The 25,994-nt window shown below is 42.6% G+C and overlaps 1 pseudogene across 1 annotated transcript; it reads left to right on the top strand.

The window, feature by feature from the left end:
- Positions 1-23,870: 23,870 nt before the first annotated feature.
- LOC308250931 (large ribosomal subunit protein uL24-like) lies at positions 23,871-24,332 on the top strand (annotated as a pseudogene). The gene has a single exon. The product of its transcript is annotated as a large ribosomal subunit protein uL24-like (transcript).
- The last annotated feature ends 1,662 nt before the right edge of the window (positions 24,333-25,994 follow it).

Genomic DNA, 25,994 nt, shown 5'->3' on the forward strand with positions numbered 1-25,994 from the left:
TAGGCAGGCAATGGGAGCCACTGCAGGGTCAGGAGCAGAGGGTTCTGGCAAAGTTGTTACTTACAACACATGGTCGTCCAAGTTTGCATTAAAATGATTTCTTTCTTAAGTATCCATTGTTTAAATACTAAGAAGTTTCAAGAATAATCACTTTTTGTTAAAAAATGTTATTGATGCATATGGGGTTTTTTTTAATGGATAATATAAATAAGATCGTCTGGGTTTATTTTCTAGTATGAAGAGTGCATTTATTTGACAAATTTGCAATGGGATCGCTACTAATGTATCACACTGCACTAGGCACTCTAAGGATACAAAGATGTATGAATTCAGATCCCTGTTTTCCAGAAGCTTAACACTAAGAGAAAAGATGAGGGAACGGAAATATTCTGAACAAATATCCAATTGAGTCAAGACTCATGTGGTCCTACATTGTAGCAACCTACTCAAATTAGCAAGAACCATTATAGACACATTCCATGGATGTGTTCATGATAAGATGATAAGGATACAGATGTGGTTTAGGGACCCAGGAGAGGGCAGAGCAGCTGGGCCTCCCCAAGGGCTGGCCCGGGAGCCTGGAAGCAGCTCTTTCTGCATCATTCCTCTCTCGGCCAGCAAGCCGCGCTGCAGCCCGGGCCATGGCTGCCCCACGTGCCTTGGTTCCAGCCACACCTCAAAACACTGCTTGAAATCAATGCCTCTCAGACCCAAAGCAGAATTCCCAGGACAGAGAGCCCAGGTGGCCTGACTTGGTTCAGCTGCCCAGCCTGGGTCAATCAACTGTGGGGAGAATATGTGGAGACAGGTCATGTGGTGTGACCAGATCTAGGACACCTCCCTGTGGTTGTAAAGTGACACTCTGCCCAAACAGGAGGCAATGGTGAGGCAGAAAGACACCCTAAAATGTACCTCCTTTACCAGTGGGGAGTCAGGAGCATGGAGGGCATGTGGTCTGGAGGTTCAGGGGAGGATAAGATGACTCACAGCTGTTAGTGCTTGGAACCTCCCTGCCATCAAGGATCCGGACTCCCAGACATGTGGGAGGGCATCCGGCCTAAATGAAGGGAAAGCACCCACGGCAAAGACTGGGAAGGAGAGAACTGATACCACATCTCGCAGGGGCAGCTTGATCTTTTCATAAAAGACTATAATGTTGTCCTGTTCACTTCGCACAAAATCCAGCACCTACCATGGCTTTGTGATCTGCTAATTTCTGCAAATAAAGTAAAATTAAAATCTCTGAAACTACCTAATCTATAGACTGTAACACCAGGCTCTTTGCACCCTTCCCTTGGGGGAAAGACAAAACAGTCAGCTTGAACAGACTTCTCACTCAAGATTCCCTGTTCTAGCACATTCCCTGGAGATGACCATGCCCTGGGGTCTTGGTGGGATGGGGCGGGGTGGGGGAGGTCAGCACCGTCAGACCTTATTCCTCCCAGGAGCAGTTCCAGCACAGAGAGGAAGCCGGAGTGTCAAACACTGTCTCCACATCTGTGATTCCAGCAAGATGGACAGGTTCTCACAGACCTGAAAACATATTAGATATTGATGAGGGGTGGGACCTAGAAGAAACCATCAACACCCTTCAGTTCACCCACAGGAACCTGAGCCCTGGTCGCACAGCTGGGCCTGGAGGCAGGTTTTCCAGACTCCTTATCGGGTCTCCTTCCACTATGCCCTCTGCCCCCAGGACCAGCCTTGCTGGAGCTGACCTTCTATAACAGGATAGGGGCTAGATGTCAGCTGGGACCAATGTCCACAGGATGAAATGCCTACTTTGGTCACTGCCATTCAATCCTTATTCATCTTCCCACTTCCCAACTTGGTGAGGGCTTCTTCCTTCATTTCTTTTTTCCTTTCTCTCTTCCTTCACTCATTCATTCATCAAATGTTTATTGCACTACGACTATGTGTCTGGCACTACATGAGGACCATATGGTCAAAATGGATGTCCCTCTCCTCACGGAGTTCTTGAGCAGTGACAGCAGAAAGAAACACATGCAAATATACAGAGGAAATAGACCAGTAAAGGTTAAGATAGGTAAGTGCTGCAAAGGAAACCATCAAGTTGTGAGCTATGGAAAAAGCAGCAGGGTCTACATTAGATGGTCTTGCACTAGTAAGCTGTCCCTCTATTCTACTTGAGGAGGTGACACTTAAGGTGACATGGCGGGGAGGAGGAGAGAAAAACCAGAGAACTTATATACTTATATGTATACCCCATGGGCACAGAAAATAGTGTGGTGAAGGCCTAAGGGGTGGGGGGAGGGCCTGGGTGGAAAGGGAAAAATGGGGGAGTTCTGTAATACTGTAAACAATATAAATAAATAAATAAATAAATAAATAAATAAATAAATAAATAAGTTGGTCATGGAAAGTGTCATTCCAGGCAGAGCCCAGCATGTGCAAAGGCCCTGGGGTCAATGTGAGCTTAGTGTGTCGAGGTGGAGCCCAGTGACTGAGGAGGGTGGCATCAGGTGAGAACAGAGAGGGGCAGGGGCAGCGGCAGGGGCAGGGGCAGGTCCTGTAGGGCTGCTAAGCCATGGTAGGTGCTAGATTTTGTGCAAAGTGAAATGGGAAGCTGTTAAATGATTTTAAAAGCAGGGGAATATTATCAGATAATTTAAACATTAAGAATAACCTTCTGGTAGCTGTGTGGAGACTTGATGGGAGGGGGCAATGTGAATGCAGAAAGATAAGCTAAAGGGATGCTGCAGTGATCCACATGAGAGACAATGGAGGCTAGACCAGAACAGGGACCATGGACATGGGTTAGAGAAACAACTAGTCAGACGGAGGGCTGTTGGCTGTAGGGGTTGAGGGGAAGGGAGGAATCATAGGTGGCTCCCAGGATTCTGGGAACACAGGTAAGGTTAAGGTGTTGTGTTCTGGAGGGAACAGTCAGGAGTTCCAATTGGGAAGGGTTAGGTTTGTGATGTATTTGAACTTTCTAGGTACAAGCCAGGTTTGTGCCAAACTGGAGTGTGCCGAGGAGCGCTCTGGGCTGACTTGTGCATTTAATGTCAGGGAGAAGCCGAGTGAGTTTCAAGTCAAGTGGGATTTGTTTTGAGGAGTCCCAGGAATCTCACCAAGCCAAGGGCAGGAGTTATAGGCAGGCCTCCCAGGGACCCCAAGCCAAGGCAGCCTTTCTGCCTCTGTATCTTTGATGAACTCCTACGACCTCACTGAGTCGGATTTTCATCTGTCTGTCATCTGTCTCTTTGTTTTCTATATCTGTTTCTGAATGTTTTCCCCATGTCTGTATTTGTCTCTCCCTCTCTCCCTCTCTCCCTCTCCTGCTCCTCTCTCTCTCTCTCTCTCTCTCTTTCTCTCTCTCTCTCTCTCTGGATGTGTGGCTGTGAGTATGAATGTGTGCTTTCCCTGTGTCTGCATTTCCATGATTATCTCTCTCCTTCTTCTCTCTCTGTGTGTTCAGGAGTATCTGTGTGCTTCCATCCACCCCTGTCTCTCTCTGGCTGCACCATCTCTTACTACTTCCTTTGACAGGCTCATTTCCTTTTCTCTCTGCTTTGTGTGCAAGTGACTAAACTGCTCCTATCCACCTTCACACACACCATTTTCCAATTCAGAGGCTGACCACCGACTCTGAATTCCAATTCTACATTCTTGGAGGAAAGGATCTGATTAGCCCAGCTTGGTTTGGGTGTTAATTTCTGGTTCAATTCCACTGAGGCCAGCAAGGCATGAAGCAAGGGCAGGGAAGTGTCCGGTGCTATAAAAATGATTGTATGCTACTGATCAACAGAGCACTCAGGTTCTGGCCAATGGAAAATAAAAAGAGGTAAAGATACTTTGGAAAAAAAGATAAAATTGCTCACTATTTGGAAATATTATGAACACCTAACTAGAAACACTAGCAGAATCAAACAGCATAAGAAAGGTTGGCAAAATTATTGAATTTTAGGGCAATCTCAAAAATCAGTATCATTTCTTTACACTAGTCATAACCAATTACCAAATATAATTTTTAAAAAGATACAATTTGAAACACCATAAAATATCTAAGCATAAAAAGAGCTGGTAGGGAGTAAAATTTAAATTCTAATAAACACACACACACACACAAAGACCAATTCCAAGGTCATGAATAAGACAAATTAGTATTATGAGAATGTTAATCTTCCCCACATTAGTATATAAATTCAAGGCAATTACAGTAAATTTTCCACATGGAGTTTTAAAGGAACTTTATACGCACACTTTGTACTTCACATGGAAACAGGGGACTGAAAGAATCCCTCTGAGGTCCTCTGAGCCTTCCCAAGCAGTGCCTGCTGTCCACTGGGGGCAGGACAGGAGGGCTGAGAACATTTTGAAGTGTCTGAGCCTCACCAGATACGCTGAGGGGCTCTCTGAAAACTGGATCAGGGAACAGGGCAGAGCAAGGTCTCCTGGGGCACAAGGACAGGAAGGGGGTGGAGACTGGCATGAACTCCCCACAGCAGAGAACACTCCCATGGCTCAGAAAGCTGGAAGTTGAGCTGCAAAGTATAGAGAGATATTCAGAGCCTTGGTCCCCAGATCCCCAGTCCCATTGAAGGGGAAGGCTTGATTCCACTCTCAAAAGATGTCAAGTCCATGGTGAATTGAATCAAATTAAAGGTGCAAGGAAATGAAAAGGCAAGCCACAAACTAGAAAATTATTCACAATATATTTATCTAACAAAGACTCTTATTCAACAGATTGAAGGGGGGTGTTGAGAACTCCTACAAGTTAATAATGGAAGATAAATAGTAATTGAAGAGAAAAGAAATGGCCAGAGAACGTGAAGAGTCACTTCACAAAAGATTAGCCAATAAGCACATGTATAGGTGCTCAACATCATTAGTCATTACGGAAATGCAAATTAAAGTCACAATGAAATACACTTCATACTCACTAGACTAGCTTCTATCTAAAAGACTGGTAATACCAATGCTGGTGAGAATGGGGAGCAACTAGAACTCTCAGACGTTGCTGGTGGAATGTAAAATGCTACAATGATTTTTAAGAATAGCTTGGCAATGTCTTCTAGTAAGATACAAGTCTACACTAAGACCCAGAAATTCTTCTCTCACATATCTGCCAAAGAGAAGTGAAAACCTATGTCCACAAAAATACTTCAACAATAATGTTTATAATGACCTTTTTCATAATATACAAAAATTGAAAACAATCTAAATGTCTATCAACTGGCAAATAGAAAAGCAAAGCTACTCAGCAATAAAAAGGAATGAAATGCTAGAACTTGCAACATCGATGAATCTAAAAAGAAAATGAAAATCTAGGTATAAAAGAATATGGACTCATTCCATTTATATGAAGTTGTAAGTCACATAAAATTAATCTACCATAATAATAAACAGAAAATAATCATGGTGAAGGAGGGGACAAAGAAAATTAACACTAAGAGAAAAGATGGGCAGAAGGAAAATTCTGGAATGGTAAAGATATCCTATATTTGAGATTACCTTGGCTAATTTTGGATTTTTATTCTTCCACATGAATTACTGAGATATAATTTTACAAGTAATGAACTTGGAAACACTGTAGATTCAGTTAAATGAATTTTGAAAATTATATGTAGCTTTTGATGCATGTAAGTTATACCCCAATAATCCCCATGGAAGAATAAGAATCTATAGTTTAAAAGGACACCTTTAAGAAAGAAAAGACATGAGGAGAAACTTGCTTTATCAAGTAATAAAATAGAAAGCCATAGTAATAAAACCAGTCTGGTATTGTTCTACAAACAGATTATGAAATAGAGATCCAAGACAGACCCATTATCGCACCTCTGATACGATAAAATAACACTATAAATCAAAGGAAATACTGTTTAATAACAGTGTTGAAAAAACTGGAAAACAAGAAAAATGGAGTTGGATTACTACCTCATATCACTTTATTCCAAGTAGATAAAAGATCTAAGTGTGTTAAGATAAACATCTAAAATGACCAGAATAAAATGTAGACCACTGGTGTGACATGGAGGTAGGAAAAACAATGTCTGAACAATACTTCAAAAGCACAAACCGCATAGCAAAAGCTACATAGGTTTGATCGCATCAAAATTATTTTTCAATTCAATGAAAGACATTTTGGAAAGAGCTATAGATGACAGAATGAAAGAAGGAATTCATTATTTAGAATATACAAAAAATACGTAAGACAGCAACCCCCGAGTAAAAATGTTCAAAGGATATGATTTCTAGAAAAGGAAACTCAAAAGGCTAATAAGCATCTGAAGAGATGCTCAAACTCATTAGTAGTCAGAGAAATGCTAATTAACCAAGAGCCATTTCTTTATTCTTATTAGACTGTTAAAATTAAAAAACTGGATAATGCCAAGTGCTGGAGGGGATGTAGGGGATGGAAATTTCCATGTACAGCTGGTGGGAGTGGTGCAGCCATTCTGGAAAGGTCTGGTGAGCACTTAGTCAAATTAGATACAAAAATACCTGTGAACCAGCTGCACTGCTCCTTTGATACATAGCCCAAGAAGTTCTCACCCAGTCAAGGGCACAAGGATGAGGATGTGCAGTTATTTCAGGTGGCAGGGGGTGGAAGATCGCTATGCACATCGTAATAGACGTACATCATGTTGCATGCACTAGTTAGTGGTTAGCAGCAATGGATCAAATACATACATGGCCATGAGGATGGACCTGGAAATCGCAGAGCTCAGTAAAATATAAAAGAGAATGCAATATGTAACACTATTGAGGTAAATGTAAAACACATGCACACAGAAGAACAATATGCCCTTTGCAAAATGATACACATAAAACACGTTAGAATGACTGGCTGAGGGTGAAAGGAAAGGAGAATGGGACTAGGGAATGCAGAATAAAGCAGTAAAAAAAAACAGAGGGACCGTGCATGGACCATGATGATTATGGGCCCCACACTCACGAAGAGGACTAACTCAGGCCTCTGCACCCACAGCTTTAAACTGGTTGTAGGATTTCCTTCTCAGGGGAGGGAGGAGGACTGTCAGCCAGAATGGAGAATGTGGCCTGGGAAGTCACTAGGCTGAGGACCTTCAGTGAAGCAAGTGATTACCAAGAAGTGTCTTCATTGTTGATTTTTTTTTAAGAAGAAATTGAAGTTCCAAGAAGCTAAACAACTTGGCCCAAGGTCACAGTGTGTTAGAAGCGGTGTCAGATCAGACTCAGTATCAAAATGAGACATCTCTTAGCTGCTGCGCTGGCCCAAGACAACATGGTCCCTCCTCGGACTGCTGCCATAGCCTCCTCGCTGCCCTCTGCTCACAGCCATGCCCCTGGGCCTACTCCACACAGCAGCCCGAGACGCACTGTAGAAATTCAAGTCAAATCTTGTCACTTCCCAACTCAAAACCCTTCAAGGCTGTCCCAGTCCCATGCCATTCAGAATGAAATCCAAAACACTTACATGTCTTTATACATGTCCTACAAGGCCCCCGATGGTCTGGCCCCTGGTTACCTTTCCAGTTTCACCTGGATCACTCTCCATCTGGTTCTTTCAGCTCAGTCATATTGACCTCCTTGCTGTTTCCTAAGCACCCCTGGGACATTCCAGCATCAGGACGTGGCACTAGCCTTTCTCCCCACTTTTATATAGCATTATTTATCCCTTCACTCAGGTCTCTGTTCAAATGTTACCTGCAAGAAAGGCCTTCCCTGGCACCTTCTCTGACATGCCACCTTTACACATCATGTTTAATGCTTCATTCTGCTTCGTTTCTAACACTTATCCCTACCTGACAGCACATTATCTATATTTTGGTGGGGGGGTATTTTTGTCTCCCACATTAGAACGAGGGCAGGACACCTCGGAAACACATGGTCTGCACAAAGCCTGGCCCATGTGTGTATGTAAATGACTATTTGGATGTCTGAGCCCAGACCCGTGTGTTTTTTCCACTATGGCACCACCCATGGCTCCCAAACAGAATTTGGAGAAGGAAATATGGGGAAATGGGACTAACAATAAAGGTCAAAGGTGGCCCTCAACTAGGAAGCTGGTGTGTGGGTTAGAGAGAGAAAATCCCAGGATCTAATAAGGCTGAACAAAGTGGGGGGGGGGGGGGGGACTGGCAGGCACTTCGATTTTAGGATTTTAGCCTCTCTGATCTTGCTGTTTCTGCTTCCAGAAAAGGTGAAAACCAAACTGACCAACCAGTGCCCCCGCCCCCACTGAGCAGCCAATGCCTGAACCCATTCTCATGAGCCTGAGGAGAGACTTCACAGCCACCCTACTAAATCCCTTTCCCAAGTCTAATGACAATAAGAAATCCATCCTTATGATGGGCGTATATTTCTTTTGCTGCAATATAATCCCATTTCCTCCAAGAAATGTGCTACATAATTGAGAAATAAATAAGGGGGTGACGTGCTGTGGAATTCTAACCTCATTTACACAACTCAAATGAGAGATTTCCTCTGGATTGTAATTATGTCTCTCTTGTTAATCCCAGCCAGCTCTCAGAATCTAGCTCTTAGGGCTGGACGTGGCAATCAGCTTCCATAAAAATGCCACTTACCACATGTCTGTCCTAAGAGACACTATTGACAGAAACATTAAGAACAGAGATTCCTTAATGAGACGAGAAAAAAAGTCTTTTCTCGAGCAACTCATTACCCTTCTGCTAAAAGTGCACTCACTATTCCTTTTCACCCCCGCTCCACTAAATGATATTCATAGGAGGCCTGGAAGAACGCTGGTCTGGCTACACATCCCATTCTGGCCTGCAAAAACAGACCAGAAGATTCTCCCTCCAGCACCACCGAAATGCCATCCTTGGGGAGTCATCCCTTTGAGGTAAGCATTGTCCTCTTCAGGTTCTCCTTCTAAAATGTCAACAGCTGAATTTGAGAGAGGGAGAGAGATACAAGCCCTAATGTCTCTGCATCATGGGCATTTGCTGCATATGTTCTTCCTATAACTGCATCCCTTCCATACACACAAACCAGTTTTCTCGCAGTAACCATTGCTGGTTGTATCCATTTCTGCTGCAATAATGCTGCATAACAATCAATCACAAAACTTCGTGTTCACAGAAATAAGCATTCATTGCTCATATGCCTGGGATCAGCTGCGGGTTTATCTTGTCTGGTTTGCTCACACTCCTGGGGGCCACCTGGCTCTTTGCTAATCCAGGCTGTCCTCTGCAAGGGCAACTGGGTTGTCCGTCATCTGCCTGGATGTGTTCTCATGTTGGTGAGAGGAGTGCAAGACAGCATGGAAAATATACAAGGGCTCTTGAGGCCTACACTCAGAAATGGCACACTCTTACCAACTATCAAATAAAGGCCAACTTAAACAAATGCAGGGTGCCTTTTTTGCACTTATCAAACTGGAAAGATGAAACAAATACCGAGGCTCAGGGTTGATGAAATGAAATTGAATGTTTTCATCCTGATGGAGAGAGAATCAGCCAGTAAATTTCCCCATATGGTGATTTGGAAAATGTGCAGTCCCTTTGACCTGAACCTAATACTTCTGGGGGTTTATGCTAAGCAAACAGAGATGTTTACAAAGATGGTTGTACAAATTCTTCTAGTACAATAGGCAAAAATGGAGGCAAGCTACCAACATTAAGAGATGATGTAACAAAGCGTAGTACTTCCATGCAATGGAATATCATATCATATCATATCATATCATATATCATCATACTATATATCCACACAGAAATGGCAAGAAATACTTATAGTTAGGTAAATATCACATTTGTATGAGTCTCTTTTTGTTAAGAAACCAAAGATATGTATGTAGATATACTTATATTCATTGAACCAAAAGTTTAAATGGAAATACCAAAATGCTAATTGCAATTATCTACTTATGAGCAGGGACGTATTTTTTAATTAAGTAAAAATAAAAGTATTATTTTATTTTTACTTGTAGATATTTTCTGATTTTTCTGCAGTGAACTTGTATTATTCATTCATTCATTTCAAATTTATTAAAATGTGTCCAGTTATCCATTCTGCTGAAAGTCTCTCTAACTCACAACTTCTTTTTTTTAACTCACAACTTTCAAAAGTGTTTTGCCCACAATGGACTGTGAACCCCTCATCCCCTTGGCCGTGCACGCTCGCTAAGGCTGGCATCACGACCATAACCCTCTCTGGTTTCTTTACTGCAGTGCGTTTACAGCCCTGTAACTAAGTCAGGGATGACAACTGAGGAGCACCCGGGGCCCCTGGTTCCCTAGCGCCACCTGGAGTGAGCAGGCAGCGGTTCCATTCGCAGATCAGGAAACTTAATTGGGCTCCTTTCTGCTGGAAGCAGGTGCACCAGGTTAGGAGTGCCTCCCTCTCAAGGATTCCTGGCCCTAGAGCTGGCTGCACCTTGGGAACAGGAGCCCGTACAGAAGGCACTGAGGAACTCATTACTCAAAGGTCCCCCGTGGCAAACCATTTGCAAAGCAAGCGAGCCCTTTGTAGAGTGAGTAATCACTCTGTGGGTTGAGTTTCACTCACAAGGAATGTTAACAGCATTGTGTACACATCATTCACGTTAATATTGTATTTTTCAGTCCTACATTTTCCAAGTAAAACATTCCTTCATCTGTCTCTGGTCCAAAACTTACATACACTTGAAAAAATGTATCTGGTTAGCAAATAAAGTTTTTCAATTTGTATTCCAAGGTCTGGATTGGCTTTGATTTGGCCTTAAAGATTTGGCTGAACTTCTTCATCTTCACAGTGACAGATTTTTTCAGAAACACAACTAGAATGAGCTCAGGGGAAAAAATGAAATTTGAGGGTCATATTATCTTCACTGAGGTGTACCTGGGGGGTGACTGGAAATGGGCTCCGTAGCCCCTGAAACCTTTATCCTCCCTCGCCATTTCCATCTCTGCATGTCTTAATCCATGTGGGCTGCTATCACAAAAATAGCACATATTGGGTGGCTCAAACCACACACATTCATTTCTAACAGTTCTCAAGGCTGGCGAGTCCGAGATCAAGGCAGATTCCTCACGGAGAGCCATGTTCACACCATAACCTTTCATGATGGAAGGGGAGAGGGATCTCTTTGGGGTCTCTTTAATAAGGGCACTAATCCCATTCATGATGGCTTCACCCTCATGACCTAATGACCTCGCTAGGGCCCCACCTCCTAATATAATCACATTGGAGATTAGGTTTCAATATATGAATGGGGGGGGGGGGTCATGGAGACACAGACATTCAGTCTACAGCTTTGTGCCTCTCTGTATGTGACTAATGGGCCCTAGAGCTGACTAATGTTTGCCTCTTTTCTTAATCCATCAGTATATGACAGCTGTGTATTCACACCCCCTATTAGTACTGGGCATTTTCCATTTCTTCTTATAATCCTGCCTATTTTAGGCAATGTTATTAGGAGAGTAAGGTCATAATTATATCCTGATGAATTACCATTTGTCATGCAGCATCTTAATGCTTTTCACCTTAAAATCTATTTCATCTAGTAGAACAGTTTTCCTTCTGTTAACATTTGCATGATATGCTGTTTCCATCCTTTATTTTTAACCTTTCTATATTAATTTTATTAGTTACTCTTAAAGCAGCAAATAAATGGATTTTAAAACTTTGTTCTGATTAGTCAACACCATAGCCCCTGTATTTTAATAGGTTAGTTGAATATGTTTACACCTGGGATGCTAATATTTTTTTTTATTGTTTAGCATGTTTTCCCAAACATTTTTTACTCTTGTCCAGACTTTTTTTCCCCCAGTGATTTTATTATGTTGTACTTTTCTTAACTTCCCTTTTCTCCTTGGTTGGTTATAATATCTATTTTCATTATTTTAGTGGTTGCTCAAGAAACTTAATACAATATCTTTAATTGTAAGTATTTTCTAACAAAGTCTAAAGTTTGGGGGTATCATACCCTACTTTCTTACTCTCAGTCACATGAATTTATCTTCATTGTTGAATTTCAGTTCTGCCTCTGTTGAGGAGAAGGGAGAGAGGGAAGGATCCGGGGGTGAAGGGTAAGCACCCGATACTGAGAATATTATTAATACATTTCTATTATTTTCCATAATTAAAATCACTTTACTGTATCTTTCATGATTTTTTAGAATATATGTTTAGCATAAACATTTTTCAAACTACAGAAAAGTATAAGGAGAAAGTAAAAAAGTCACCCAAAATATCCTCTAGTCTGAGATAACTAGACTGGGAGACCATCCATTCATGTATTTCTACATGCAAATGTATAGAAAGATATATACATTTATATTTATACATTTTCATGCATAAAAATTTTATAAATAGACTTATATATTTGCTTTTTAAATCAAACAACTGCTTTACCTGAACTCTTTTTGAGTTTCTTTCCCTCTCCCCTACTCTAATACACACATCTTATGTAACCAATATATTAACAGCTTACATAAATATTGTATCCTAGCTTTTTCCAGGTTCATTTAATCATAGATGTATACATGAGATAGAAAGAAAGGAAGAAAGAGAGAGAAAGAATGAGAAGAAAGGGAAACATGCGCAAGCAAACAAATATATAAAATTTCAGGCATTATTTATTTTATAAAACCAGGATTATATTATACTTCCCTGCAGTTTGCTTTTCCCACCTAATAATTCATCATGCAAATCCTCTATAGTCAGCTGCGGTAGACCTAACTCATTCTTTGTAGGCTTTTATTATGGAAATTTTCATACATAACACAAAAGAAGTGAGGGAAGTATAATTAACTCTCAGGTATCCACCACCCAGCTTCAACAATTATCAATATTTACATTTTGCCAACCTTGTTTCATTAGTCCTTCCTGTGATAGGCTGACTAATGGACCCCCAGAGATGTTTATATTCTATCCTCTAAGAATGTGGCCTTCCAAGGCAAAAGGGACTTTGCAGGTGTAATTAAGTACATTGAGATGAGCGGATTATACTGGATTATCTGGGTGGGCCCAAACTAATCATGTGAGTCCTTAAAATTGGAGACTCTTTCTTAACTGTAGTTAAGAAAGAGATGTAATTATGTTAGAACTAGAGGCCCAGTGCACGAAATTCGTGCGGGGGGGGGGGGGGGGGGGGTGTCCCTCAGCCCAGACTGCACCCTCTCCAATCTGGGACCCCTTGAGAAATGTCCGACTACCGGGATCAGGACTAAATGGCAGTCGGACATCCCTCTCACAATCCAGGACTGCTGGCCCCAACTGCTTGTCTGCCTGCCTTCCTGATTGCCCCTTACCGCTTCTGCCTGCCAGCCTGATCACCCCCTAACCATTCCCCTGCCAGCCTGATTGATGCCTAACTGCTCCCCTGCCAGCCTGTTTGCCCCTAACTGCCCTCCCCTGCCAGCCTGGTTGCCCCTAACTGCCCTCCCCTGCAGGCCTGGTCCCCCCCAACTGCCCTCGCCTGCCAACCCAGTCACCCCTAACTGCCCTCCCCTGCCAGACTCATCACCCCTAACTGCTCTCCCCTGCTGGTCTGGTCCCCCCAACTGCCCTCCCCTGCAGGCCTGGTCACCCCTAAGTGCCCTCCCCTGCAGGCCTTGTCCCCCCCAACTGCCCTCCCCTGCAGGCCTGGTCCCCTCCAACTGCCCTCTTCTGCAGGCCTGGTCCCGCCCAACTGCTCTCCCCTGCAGGCCTGGTTCTCCCCCAACTGTCCTTCCCTGCAGGCCATCTTGTGGCAGCCATCATGTGTCCACATGGGGGCAGCCATCTTGTGTGTTGGAGTGACAATCAATTTGCATATTACTCTTTTATTAGCTAGGATGACAGGGAAAAGCAACCTTGCATGAAGCAGGGTCTCTAGAAACTGGGAAAGGCAAGGAAATGGACTCTCCCTTAGAAGCTCAGAGGAGCAGAGCCTGCCAACACCTTGATTTTAGCCCAATGAAAACTATGTCCAACTGCTAACCAACAGACTGCAAGATAGTAAATGTGCGCGGTCTTTTTAGGCTACTAAGTTTGTAAAAATTCATTTCAAGAATGAAAAACAAATATACTGTCCTTTCCTTCCTTCTTTCCTCCCTTCCTTCCCTTCCTCCCTCCCTTCCTTCCTTCCTAGCAAGGCCTGCAGTACTTTACAGAAAATTTCAGAGATCACATTTTACCCGTAATACTTCCCCACATATGTTTAACAGGTGATGATTCAAAAAATAATCACAATACCTATGATACTAACAAAATGAATAATTGTTTCATATCATCCAATAAGCTGTGTTCAGATTCTTCTTATTATCTAAGGAAATGTCTCTTTATATTTGGTTTGTTTAATAAAGTTCTAAAAATGACTTCAAGTCACATTCCACTGATATTTCTCTTAGGTGACTTTTAATTCATAAAGGTTTTCCCTTCTCCCCTTTTACACAGGCTATTATTTGTGAAAAAACCTGGTCATTTACCCAAGTAAATTTAGACTTACCACACTCTAAATTTATTTTTTTTATATATTTTATTTATTTTTTACAGAGATGAAGGAGAGGGAGAGGGATAGAGAGCTAGAAACATCTATGAGAAAGAAATATCGATCAGCGATGTGCCCGCAACCAAGGTACGTGCCCTTGACTGGAATCAAACCTGGGACCTTTCAGTCCGCAGGCTGATGCTCTATCCACTGAGCCAAACCAGTTAGGGCTACCACACTCTAAATTTAGATGACCACATTCTCAAGGTAACAATTAACATGTTCTTCTATCCCCTATATTCGATGTAAACTGGCAGTTAGATCTAGAGGCTTGATAAAACTTAGATTCCGCTCTTTGGACTTCTTGTTGCATTGCATGTTTTTTCCACTTTGAGTGATATTGAGATGGATTGGTGGTTCAGGTGTTGTCAGCTTCTCCATCCACGACAAAGTCTCCCCAAAGCCTTTCACCCTCTGACATTGGGAGTCAACTGCCTGAATCTATTATTTCACTAACATTGTTTGAGTATCATTAAAATTCATTTGCATATATTTGATGCATTTTAATCTTCTGCAATTCTTTTAATACTCAAGTTTTCCCAACTTTAGCCAATGGGAGCCCTTCTGATTGGCTCCTATGTTCTTTTAGCCTTTATAGCAAGCATGTCAAACTCGTGGCCCACGGGCCGCATGCCTCGTTTATTTGGCCCATGTTAGCCTTTGAGTTTGACATGCTTGCTTTATAGCCTCCTTTAGTATGAACTGCCATTGGCAGACTACAACCTAAGTGACTGGGGTTAACTCACCCTTTTAATGCCTGAATGATATTGCACAATATGAGTGGCAGGTATTGTAGGTGAGCACACTTAATTGCATTCTAGTCCTATTGGAATCTGTTTTATTATACCCATCTCCAACCCTTCCTGGACCTACAATTTCTCATTGGATCTAGTTTCTGGCAAACAGGCGCCTGAGAGAGATTTGGAAGCCAGGGTGTGGAAGAACTCTGCTTTAGCTGCTTCTCATCTCAGCTGTGGTCATGGGAGCTGTGGATGGGAGCTGTACCAGGAATTCCAGGAACTCATGCCCAGCTTCACGGACGGCCAGAGTCAGGGCATGGGGCAGTAATGCTGCTGCTTTAGATGATTGCTGCATTGTATCTTGGATCCAGGTATTGGGGCTATAGCTTCCTGAATATCTGGCTTTATTTGTCAGCTTTTTTAGGTTATGCTGCTTTAAAAAAAAAAAAAAAAGTTAGTGGCTAATGACAAAGAGTGATTTCTCCTTGACGTTGCACATTGCTGTAGATTTGATTTGACTCTTTACCCCTGGATCTTCATTATCCTAGGATCCAGGCTACAAGAGCCCCTGTCTAGAACACGGCATTGTTGTGACAGATTGCAGAGATAGCGGAACCATGCGAAGGCACTTAAAGCTTTGATTTGGAACTGGCACGCTTCACTTCCACTGACATTTCATTGATCAAAGCAAGTCATGTGGCCAAGCTTTATGTTAATGAGGTAGAGAAGTAAAAATACCTTTGCAAGGAAGGGGAGCAAATAATTTAAAACAATCATACAATCTACCACTGTTGGCTATCTGTTTATACCAGAGAGGATAGCAACCTTGGTGGACCAGTTCTGCGCTGATATCCCAGAAGTCATGCCTGAAAACTCAACCTTGCTCTTCCAGCCCTCCCAGGGATTGGGCACCTACCTAATTCCCCAGGATCAACACAGGTTCTCCTCAAATTAACCGTAACTGAACACTGGAGCCACCGTATGGATTCATCACAAGTTATTCCTTCCACATTGATAGGCAACCATTCTGTTTCCAGATTGTTTTTACATTTTGCTACCAAATATAATGCTGCAACAAAATCCTTTAAAACATCCTGAATGCTGCATCTTTATTTCTGTGGGATCGATTTCTAGGTGTAGGATTGTAGATCCAGAGAACATAGATGATTTTAATTACAGCAATTATTTCCGTGGTTTTTTTTATTTAAAAGCTAAAACAATTATCCCAACTCAGTGGTCGGCAAACTCATTAGTCAACAGAGCAGCAAACCGTGGCTCGCGAGCCGCATGTGGCTCGTGAGCCCCAGTTTGCCAACCACTGTTCCAACCTTTTCCCTACATATTTGCCAGTGATATGTAATTTAACTCTTTAATGTTTTTTGCCATGTGATAGGTGACAAGTGTTATTTCTCAAGTCCTTTAATTTGCATGATTTTGACCACAAGTGAAGCTAGGCATCTCTGTGTGTTTTTTTTTCTTGCAGATTTATTGAGGTATAAATTACATACCATAAAATTCATCCATGGAACGGCACAACTGAATGATTTTTAGTAAATTTATAGAGTTATACAATCAACACCATAATCCAATTTTAAAGCTCTTTTCCTCACTCCAAGATGTTTCCTCATGCCTGTTTGTAATAACCCCTGCTCCTACCCCAGTTCTAGGTGACCGCTAATTTTCCCTTTTAGGACATTTTTTAAAAAAATCAAATGACATACAGTCTTTTGTGGCTGGCTTCTTTCACTTAGCATCATATTCTCAAGGTTCACTTATGTTGTAACATCTATCAGTAGTTTGTTTCTTTATTGCTCAATACAACTGTATTATATAAATGCCCTACATTTTATTTGTCTATTCACCAATTAATGCAACTTTGGGCTCTTATAAATGAAGCTATGAAAATGTGTATGCAAGCCTTTGTGTGAATATATATTTTTATTTCTCTTTATTAGATAACTGAGTGGAAGTAAAGAGCCATCTGTTGAGTTTACAGGTAATTTGTATATATACTAGAGGCGTGGTGCATGAAATTCTTTCATGGGTAGGGTCCCTAGGCCTGGCCGGTCATCAGGGCCGTTCTGTGGGGCCACCAGCGGGGCGGTCGTGGGGGGCCCCCCGCTGGCACCCACCTTGGCCAACCTGGCGCTGCCTGCTTGCCGCCCCACCCCCTGCCGCTGCCACAGGTTGCCTCCCTCTGTGGGGCGACCAGCAGGACGATCGGGGGTCAGTGCGCATCATAGCGACCAGTGGTTCCACTGGTCGTTCTGCTGTTCGGTCAATTTGCATATTAGGCTTTTATTATAAAGGATTTTATTGATTTCAGAGAGGAAAGGAGAGGGAGAGAGAGATAGAAACATCAATGATGAGAGAGAATCATCAATTGGCTGCCTCCTGCATGCCCCCCAGCAGGGATTGAGGCATGTGCCTTGACCTGGAATTGAACTATGACCTCCTGGTTCATAGATGGATATTCCACCGCTGAGCCACACCAGCTAGGCTACAGGTAACTTTTTTTTAAGTACCAAACTTTTCCAAAGTGTCTATACTAATCTATTTTTTTTCACCAGCAAGGTAAAAGGACTTCTGTTTTTCCATACCTTCACCAGCACTTGACTGTCATTTTGAATTAGAGCCATTCCAGTGGGTGTGCCATGGTATCCCATTGTGGTTTTAATTGCATTTCCCTGGTGATTAATGATGTTGAGCACCTTTTCCTGTGCTTAGTAACCATTCATATGTCTCCTGTGGTGAAATATCTACTCAAATATTTTGCCTGTTTTTTAAATTGGGCTGCTTATCTTCCTATTATTGAGTTGTAAGACTTCTTTAGATTTTTGAATGCTTACAAATACCTTCTCCCAGCTGTGATTAAGCTGCTGGTGCCCATACCCCACCCCACGGTGGTAGAACCACTTTACAACCAAGTTTAGAGGAAGGGAAATGAGGATTATGAACAGTCTTAGGCAAGAATGCCACACACTCCCACTGTTCTTACTCAAAGCTCAGCAGTTTCTGCATGAATAAACACTTCTCAATGTGTTATTTGCCTCTGGTCAATTTCCAGAGCTCTGAAATAGTTATTTTGACAATTTCCCCAATTTTCTGGAGTGTTTTGAGGAGAGGATTCACTGATCTCTTCACTCTTCCCTGCCAGAAGTTGTTAAGCATCACGTGGTATATTTATGACAATTTGGAGTGGGGCTCCTTTCTCAACAGCCCCAGCAAGCGCCACAGCTGGGTTTTATTGTCTTAAATTGGGATTGCGTCATTCGCCCATCCCTGAACCACTCTACTGACCAAGAGGATGCAACACTATGATTGGCCAAGCCTGAGTGCCATGCCCACCCCCAGAGTCTAAGAGGAATAGACTCCCACTGCACCTAGCCTGAGAGTGGAGAGGGCCGGTCTTCCTGAAGTGAATTGGGGTAGTTTTCCCCGAAAGAAGATGCAAGCAAGGTGGCAAAAACAGTCAATGTTCGCTACATACTCCCTTCAGAGCTGTGATTCCCTGTGTGAAGTGCCACATCACTGGCCAGTGACCAACAGCTGCAATGTCTACCAGCTTCAGAGAGACCCTCCCTGCCCATTCAGCCCTGCTGAGTTCTTAATGGTACCAGACAGACAAATCCCCATGATTCAGGCGCAGAACTCTGGTTTCGGATAGGAACAGATCTCAGTGCCCTCTGAGACCTCTCCCAGCCATACACCCAAGAACCTAAAATTCTAAATTCTCATTTGTTTTACCTTTCCCTTTTTCTTGTCTCCTTTCAGTCTCTCATTTCCTCTTTTCAGCAATGTTCTATTATAACATTTGTTTGCCTTCCCATTCTAAAAGACCTCCCTGTACTCTCTGTTTCTGTCTGGCATTCTCTGTCTCTCTGTGCCTTTCTCTTTCTATTATCAGGATCTATTTATTGAACACCCATAGCCGTCAGGAAGTGTGCATCGCTCCAACACTGCAAAAACACAGATGTATTGTCTACAATCCCTTCTCCTCAAGTTCCCAATGTCTTTGCCAGAAAGAACCTTTCATTCATGGGGAAGCTTGCTGCAAAAGGATAGCATGCAAGTGCAACATGAGCGATGTTGACAGTGCAGGCTGTTCATTCTCCCAAGGCTGGCCTTGTGCACAGACAGCTTAGCTGAAAGCTTCTGTAGCTCCAAGACGGCTTCTGAGCCTCGGGGCTTGAAATTCCTCACTTCACCTCTTCACACTCCTGAAAAATTGCCATAACTTGAGAATCACTAGGATGCTAGAGACCAGGCATTTGATAATGGAAGATTAATTCATTCCCAAAGGTTGCTTTCTTTTTAAATGAACAGTTATCAACCAAAATGCAAGGTGGCAGTTTTAATGTGGTGGGAGAAGGATTCGGGAACAGCAGGGATGCATGCTGGGGAGGTGGGCCTACAGGGGGCTCCCCTGAGGGTGTGGTGTGCCTGTGAAGTGGGATAAGGTGGGTACAGAGGAAGGATGAGGACCCAAGGGTATGGATCTCCAAGGGTTGAATCCATATATTTCACTGCTCTGCTAAGGACCACTCAGAATTCTCTCCATCAATTATTCCTTGCTTCATTTGCATCCTCCTTTCTCTTCCTCTCCCACTCGACTGCCACGTGATGGGCAGTAGTTTATATGTCATTTAGAGTTCAATAACCTAGACAAGGCATTTCAACTTCTGTCAAAGTTTAAAAATGGTGCAATTCATGTGATCAAGTGTTGTGAATGTCACAGGTTGGTAAGTAACTGTAAAGAAAAGCAAACCTTTCATTCCATCAAGGGTTCCTTGCCAACACAGTAAATTAGCACAAGGGCAAGCCAAGTGCAAAAACACCTCTGGGGAGGGGGAAATGGTGAGGATTAGTCATACTAGGGAAGTTTTAGGACTGAAAAAATAGACCCCAGAGGAGGGGGGAATCAGACAGTAAGGGGGGTGGAATACCTCACCTCTGAGTGTGAAATTAGCTTACCTTCGTTAAGACATCAATCCCATGAAAATTATAAATATAGCGTCCTGATTATTTAAGAGAAAAACGCTAATTTTCAAGTTTGTGCTATTTCTAGAGATTCAAATCTGCTACGCAGGAAGTGTGAGAGTGCTGATAATTAAGGAACACTATGTTAAGTGATAATAACACACCGCCTCTGGATCCCAGCTCACGGTACCTTGTAAATGTGACAAAGTCAGATTTGATATTGCAAAAATGTCAGGAGTACCCATTAGCAATTCTCTTATTTCAATACAATTCAGTTATGCTTAACTTCTCACTGCAATTTTTGTATCAATGTGTGTGTGTTTTTGTCATAGATAATGTGAATTCAAGATAATTATTACCAAAAAAAATATCAAAAAGCCAGAAGCTGAAATAATTTACAAATCACTTCTCCCCCCACTTTTGGTCACTGACCTGCATAAATTACACAATCTGCAGTCATAAGAATGCAGGGGGTTGACTGAACTCCTCGTAACCCTCCGGACTGTGAAGCACCAGAGAATGAACTCATGACTGTCTTCACCCACCCATCCTCCCCTCAACCCTGTTGACGGCTGCCTAGCAGTCACCCAAGCTCCTACCTGGCTGTATTTACAGATTTGTCTTATTTTCATGCCAATCTCACTAAACCGTATCAAGTTTACCTACTTCTTCAACCACAGGTTCTGTTTCAGACCTTCCCTATGTCTTAAAGCCACCTGCTGTCTCTGGGTCCCTTCCCTGGCTGCCTGAAGGAATTATCCAAAATGCTAATCTGGCTCTGCTCCTGCCCAGTTTGAGAGCCCTTCAGTGGCCCCCTTCAGCCCTAGCTTCAAGGTCCAGTTCTTTGGCATGCCAGCATGGTCCTCTGTGATCTGCCCCTGCCCATCTCTCTGACCAGATGTACCATCTGCACTCTTATACCCAATCCAGGGGCACCAAGCCGTGTAGGGGTCCACATACCCCATGCTGCTCTGGCTGCGTGCTTTTGTTCATGCCAGCCTCACCCACCACCTTCATTCATTTACCCAGAGAGCTGCACTCATCCTTTAAGACTGTGCAGGACGCATCTCCTCCAGAATCTCCCCTGAGCCCACAGAGAGGAATGGATGTGCTTTCTCTGAACTTCCCCCATCCCTCCAGTCTGTCACATCGTATTGTGTTCACTTTTCCTTCAGCCCTGATGTCTGGGAGGTCCCTCGGGGGAGGGGCTGTACCTCACTCATCTTCCTATGCCCAGTACAGAATAGTAGACTAGGGATGTTGTAGGCATCCTGTGAATTTTCTGGCATTTGAATCTGATGTGAATTTAGTTAAATTATTGGTGAAATTTGTACAATTCAGATTCTGCCAGGGGCACATCCACTTCCTTAAATCCCTGTAATTTCTGTATTTAAAGGAACAGTGCTTGGATTCAAGCATTTATTCAGGCATGTCATAAAATTATAAAATCATGGACTATGTATTTATTCAGAGACAATATACATTGTTCTCTGTCCTAGAACTTAAAGTTCATTCTTTATGTTTTTGAGAAATACCTTGCTTTTTTCACTCAGTAATTCATATTTTAGATTACCAATGTTGATACATTTAAGATCTAGCTCATTCATTTTCATTGCTGTGATGTTTTCCATTGTATGAATTTTTATCATGGCTTATATATTCATGATTGTTATATTTTCTTGATGGAATATTTGATCAATATGTAGGGCTCCTATTTATTCCTAATATTCTTCTCCATTAAATTCAATTTTCTCTTATATTGGCAATGCCACATAGCTTTCTTTCTTTTGATTTGTATGGTAGGTATATCTTACCTATGTCTTTATTTGCCAATATTCTCCATGACTTTATATTAGGGAAGTGTTTAATGAAAAAAAAAAGCTTGATTTTTATTATCTATAATCAATCAGTTGACACTACTTTTGATAGGTGATTTTAAACTTATAAATGATGATATCTTATACTTAGCTGTTACCAGGTAAATTTTTTTATTTACTTTGTTTCTTTTAATTTTCTTTAACTTTTTTGCCTTCTCTTGAATTAATAACATTTTAAAAATTCTTCCTTTTTACCCTTACCTGGTTTGAAAACTATAGACTATATATTTTTTTACTGTTTCCTTTTTGTTTTTTAAATAGAAAAGAGTTATTGAGATATAATTCATATACATTCACCCATTCAAAATGTACAATCAATAGTTTATAATATATTCGTGGAGTTGTGCAATTATCACCCAATCAATTTTAGAAAATTGTATTACCCCAAGAAGAAACCTCATATCCATTAGCAATCACTCCCCATTTCCCTTGGACCCTTCCCTTCTAGCCCTAAACAACTCCAATCTACTGGCTGTCTTTATGAACTTGTCTATCCTGGGCTCTTTGTATAAATAGAACCACATATGTGTTCTTTTGTGGCTGGCTTCTTTCACTTGGCAAAATCACTCTTGGAAAACATTTGTTACTTGGAGCTGTTACCCAATCCTTTGGAGTTTTGTATATATATATATATATATATATATATATATATATATATATATATTTGTATATATATATTTTTTTAATTGATTTCAGAGAGGAAGGGAGAGGGAGAGAGAGAGGTAGAAACATCAATGATGAGAGAGAATCATTGATTGGCTGCCTCCTGCATACCCCCTACTGGTGATCGACCCCGCAACCCAGGCATTTGCCCTTGACTGGAATCGAACCCGGGACCCTTCAGTCCACAGGCTGACGCTCCATCCACCGAGCCAAACCAGCCAGGGCCCTTTGGAGTTTTTGATGGGACAACCACTTGGCTCTCCCCTCGGTCTTTTTCCAGTCCTGGTCATTTTCCTAGCCACCTTGCTGCACGCATAGCAAGTGTGGCTTCTCAGCTTCATGATAGTCGTCATTGCAGACACTCATGCCTCTACTCCAACCTATATGTAATCTTTCAAGTCCTTGGCCCTGAAATTGGCTCTGCCTACTCTTCTTGGCCTGCTCCTGCCCTCTAGGCTGGGTACACTTGGCTTTCTATCCCTTCTCCTCTGACTTACTACTCTGGATCACCCATGTAGGTCCTTGGCCCTGACCATGGTCATCCAGTATTCAAACACTGACCAGACCCTCGTGGTGCCTCTGTTTTGGGGGCTGAGGGTAGGATTGGGGGAGCTGATTCAGATTCTGTTCAGCTGGACTGTTTACTGACCTGCGAATAATATCATGGGTCACAGGTTCCTTCAGCAAAGTATAGGCAGCTGGCTTCCCCAGGTGCCTGAGGGCATCTCCATGGAAACTCTCCTGACCTCTACCCTAGGCTGGGTTAGGTGCCCCTCCTCTCCTCCAGGACCCTATACTTCCCTTTATCATCCCACTTACTTTGCTTCCTTTGCATTCTCTTGCCTTTCTCCAATTCATATCCCTCTCCCAATATGGGAAACTAGACAACAGGAAGCTTGTCTTATACATCTCAGTATCTCAGCTCATAGCACAGATCAGCCACATGGGAGACAGACAGCTAAAGAGTTCATTTTATTAGAACAATGATACCAGCAGAATCTGAGTAATAGGTCTTAGATATCATCAGTATTTGCAACCAGCTTCCATTACAAATACGGTTCCTTGACTTTTGATTTATATCATTGTGGTTTGGAAGGAAGCATGGACCTTCTTCTCTGATGAACTTGCAGATTGCCTAAGCCTTAAAGACACTTGAACACTAAAAAACAATCAGTTTTGGCGGCCATTGTAGGAGCACCGGTGGTCAAAATGAAGTTCAATCCCTTTGTGACTTCTGACCAGAGTAAGAACTGTAAAAGGCATTTCAATGCACCTTCCCACATTCGAAGGAAGATTATGTCGTCTCCTCTTTCCAAAGAGCTGAGATAGAAGCACAATGTTTGATCCATGCCCATCCAAAAGGATGATGAAGTTCAGGTTGTTCGAGGACATTACAAAGGGCAGCAAATTGGCAAAGTAGTCCAGGTTTACAGGAAGAAATATGTCATCTACACTGAACAAGTGCAATGGGAGAAAGCTAATGGTACAACTGTTCATGTGGGCATTCACCCCAGCAAGGTGGTTATCACTAGAGTAAAGCTGGACAAAGACCGCAAAAAGGTCCTTGAACGTAAAACCAAATCTCGCCAAGCAGGAAAGGAAAAGGGAAAATATAAGGAAGAAACAATTGAGAAGATGCAGGAATAAAGTAACCTTATATACAACTTCCATTAAAAACATAAAATGAAAAAAAAAGAACAATCAGTTTTTCCCAATGAACTCTAACCTGCTTTCCAAATATATTCCATTTTTCAATCTTATCCAGCAACCGAAAGTTTTGTTAGTCATGTTTTTTAAAAGATAGGTGGCCATGATTTGTATCCCAAATCTCTGGCCAGTCCACTTCCCACAGGTGCCTGCTAGGTCAAAAGCAGAATGACCACTTCAGGAAAATTCACTTCAGAAACAATGCTGCTCCCAAATACTCCCTGCCTGGGGAGTGTGCTAGAGAGAGGGTGTCATCTGGGACCTCTCCAGTTTGAGGCCTACACTGAGGCCCAGCCAACTGTGCTATTCCTGCCCCAGTTACCCTCTGGTTCCTGCTGGGATAATGCCCACTGAGCAGGGGGTGTTCTCAGACCTGACTGACCACAGTGCCCCTAAGAGGTAGACAATAGATGTTGCCCTTCTTTCCCCTCTTCCATTTCTGGCCCTAACTCCTTTATCCCACCTCACCTCCCTAGGGGAGAAGGTGATGATCCCCTTGCTATTGATGAGTCCTTGGTCAATCCTGGGAAGGGGGGTGCTGGCGTAGGCAGTGGTAAGGCCAACAGGGAGAGGGTGATTAATTACACTTACACACTGGACAAGTGAATTAACCATTTGCAACAGCATGAATGGAACTGGAGAGCATTATGCTAAGCGAAATAAGCCAGTCAGAGAAAGATAAATATCACATGATCTCACTCACTTGTGGGATATAATGAACAACATAAACTGATGAACAAAAATAGATCCAGAGACAGAGAAGCATCGATCAGACTGTCAAACCTCAGAGGGAAGATAGGGGAGGGTGGGGGTAAAGGGGGAGAGATCAACCAAAGGACTTGTATGCATGCATATAAGCCTAACCAATGGACACAGACACCAGGGGGGTGAAGGCATGAGTGGGGGGGGGGGGGGCAATGGGGGGATAAGGACATATATGTAATACCTTAATCAATAAAGAAAAAAATAAAATTAAAAAAAATAAAAAGCATATTAAGGAGATCTGAAAAAGTGGCAGCCTGAGCACCTATTTCTGATGCCCCCTATCAGCAAATTCCCTGCAGCAGTGACTCCAAAGAAAGCAAAAATAACAATGAAGATGGGAGCAGCCTTGATGCCCAATCTTAAACAGGAGCCGACATAAATCTGAGGTTTCAGGTTCCCAGGGGGCTGGACAGGTATGGGCAGGGGTCAACGACTATTATGTGGGACCTGCTTCGATCACGTGGAGAATGGAGGTTCCAGTGACAAGGGAGGAGAGGACCTTTCTGGCACAAAGTCTGGGTTGAGGACATCTGACCACCAGCAACATGAGCAGGCCCCAGACACTGAGCTGTGAGCTCCCAAGGTAGAGAGAAAGCTGCCGTAGCCACCACCTCATTGCTTTTAGCACTGAGAGAAAACCACAGTCCTTCACTTCCTCCTCCTCCTTGCTCTCCAATTCTTCAATCTACCACTGTCTGAGAGAGCTTTAGCCGGACCTGAATATGTGCTAGAGAAAGCCATGCCCAAGGCATGGTATGGAATGAATGATTACAAGTCAATGGATCAGCAATTTTCAACCTTTTTTATTTCATGGCACATATAAACTAATTCCTAAAA

Source organism: Plecotus auritus (assembly GCF_963455305.1).
Source record: "Plecotus auritus genome assembly, chromosome: 6".
Classification (NCBI taxonomy): Eukaryota; Metazoa; Chordata; class Mammalia; order Chiroptera; family Vespertilionidae; genus Plecotus; species Plecotus auritus.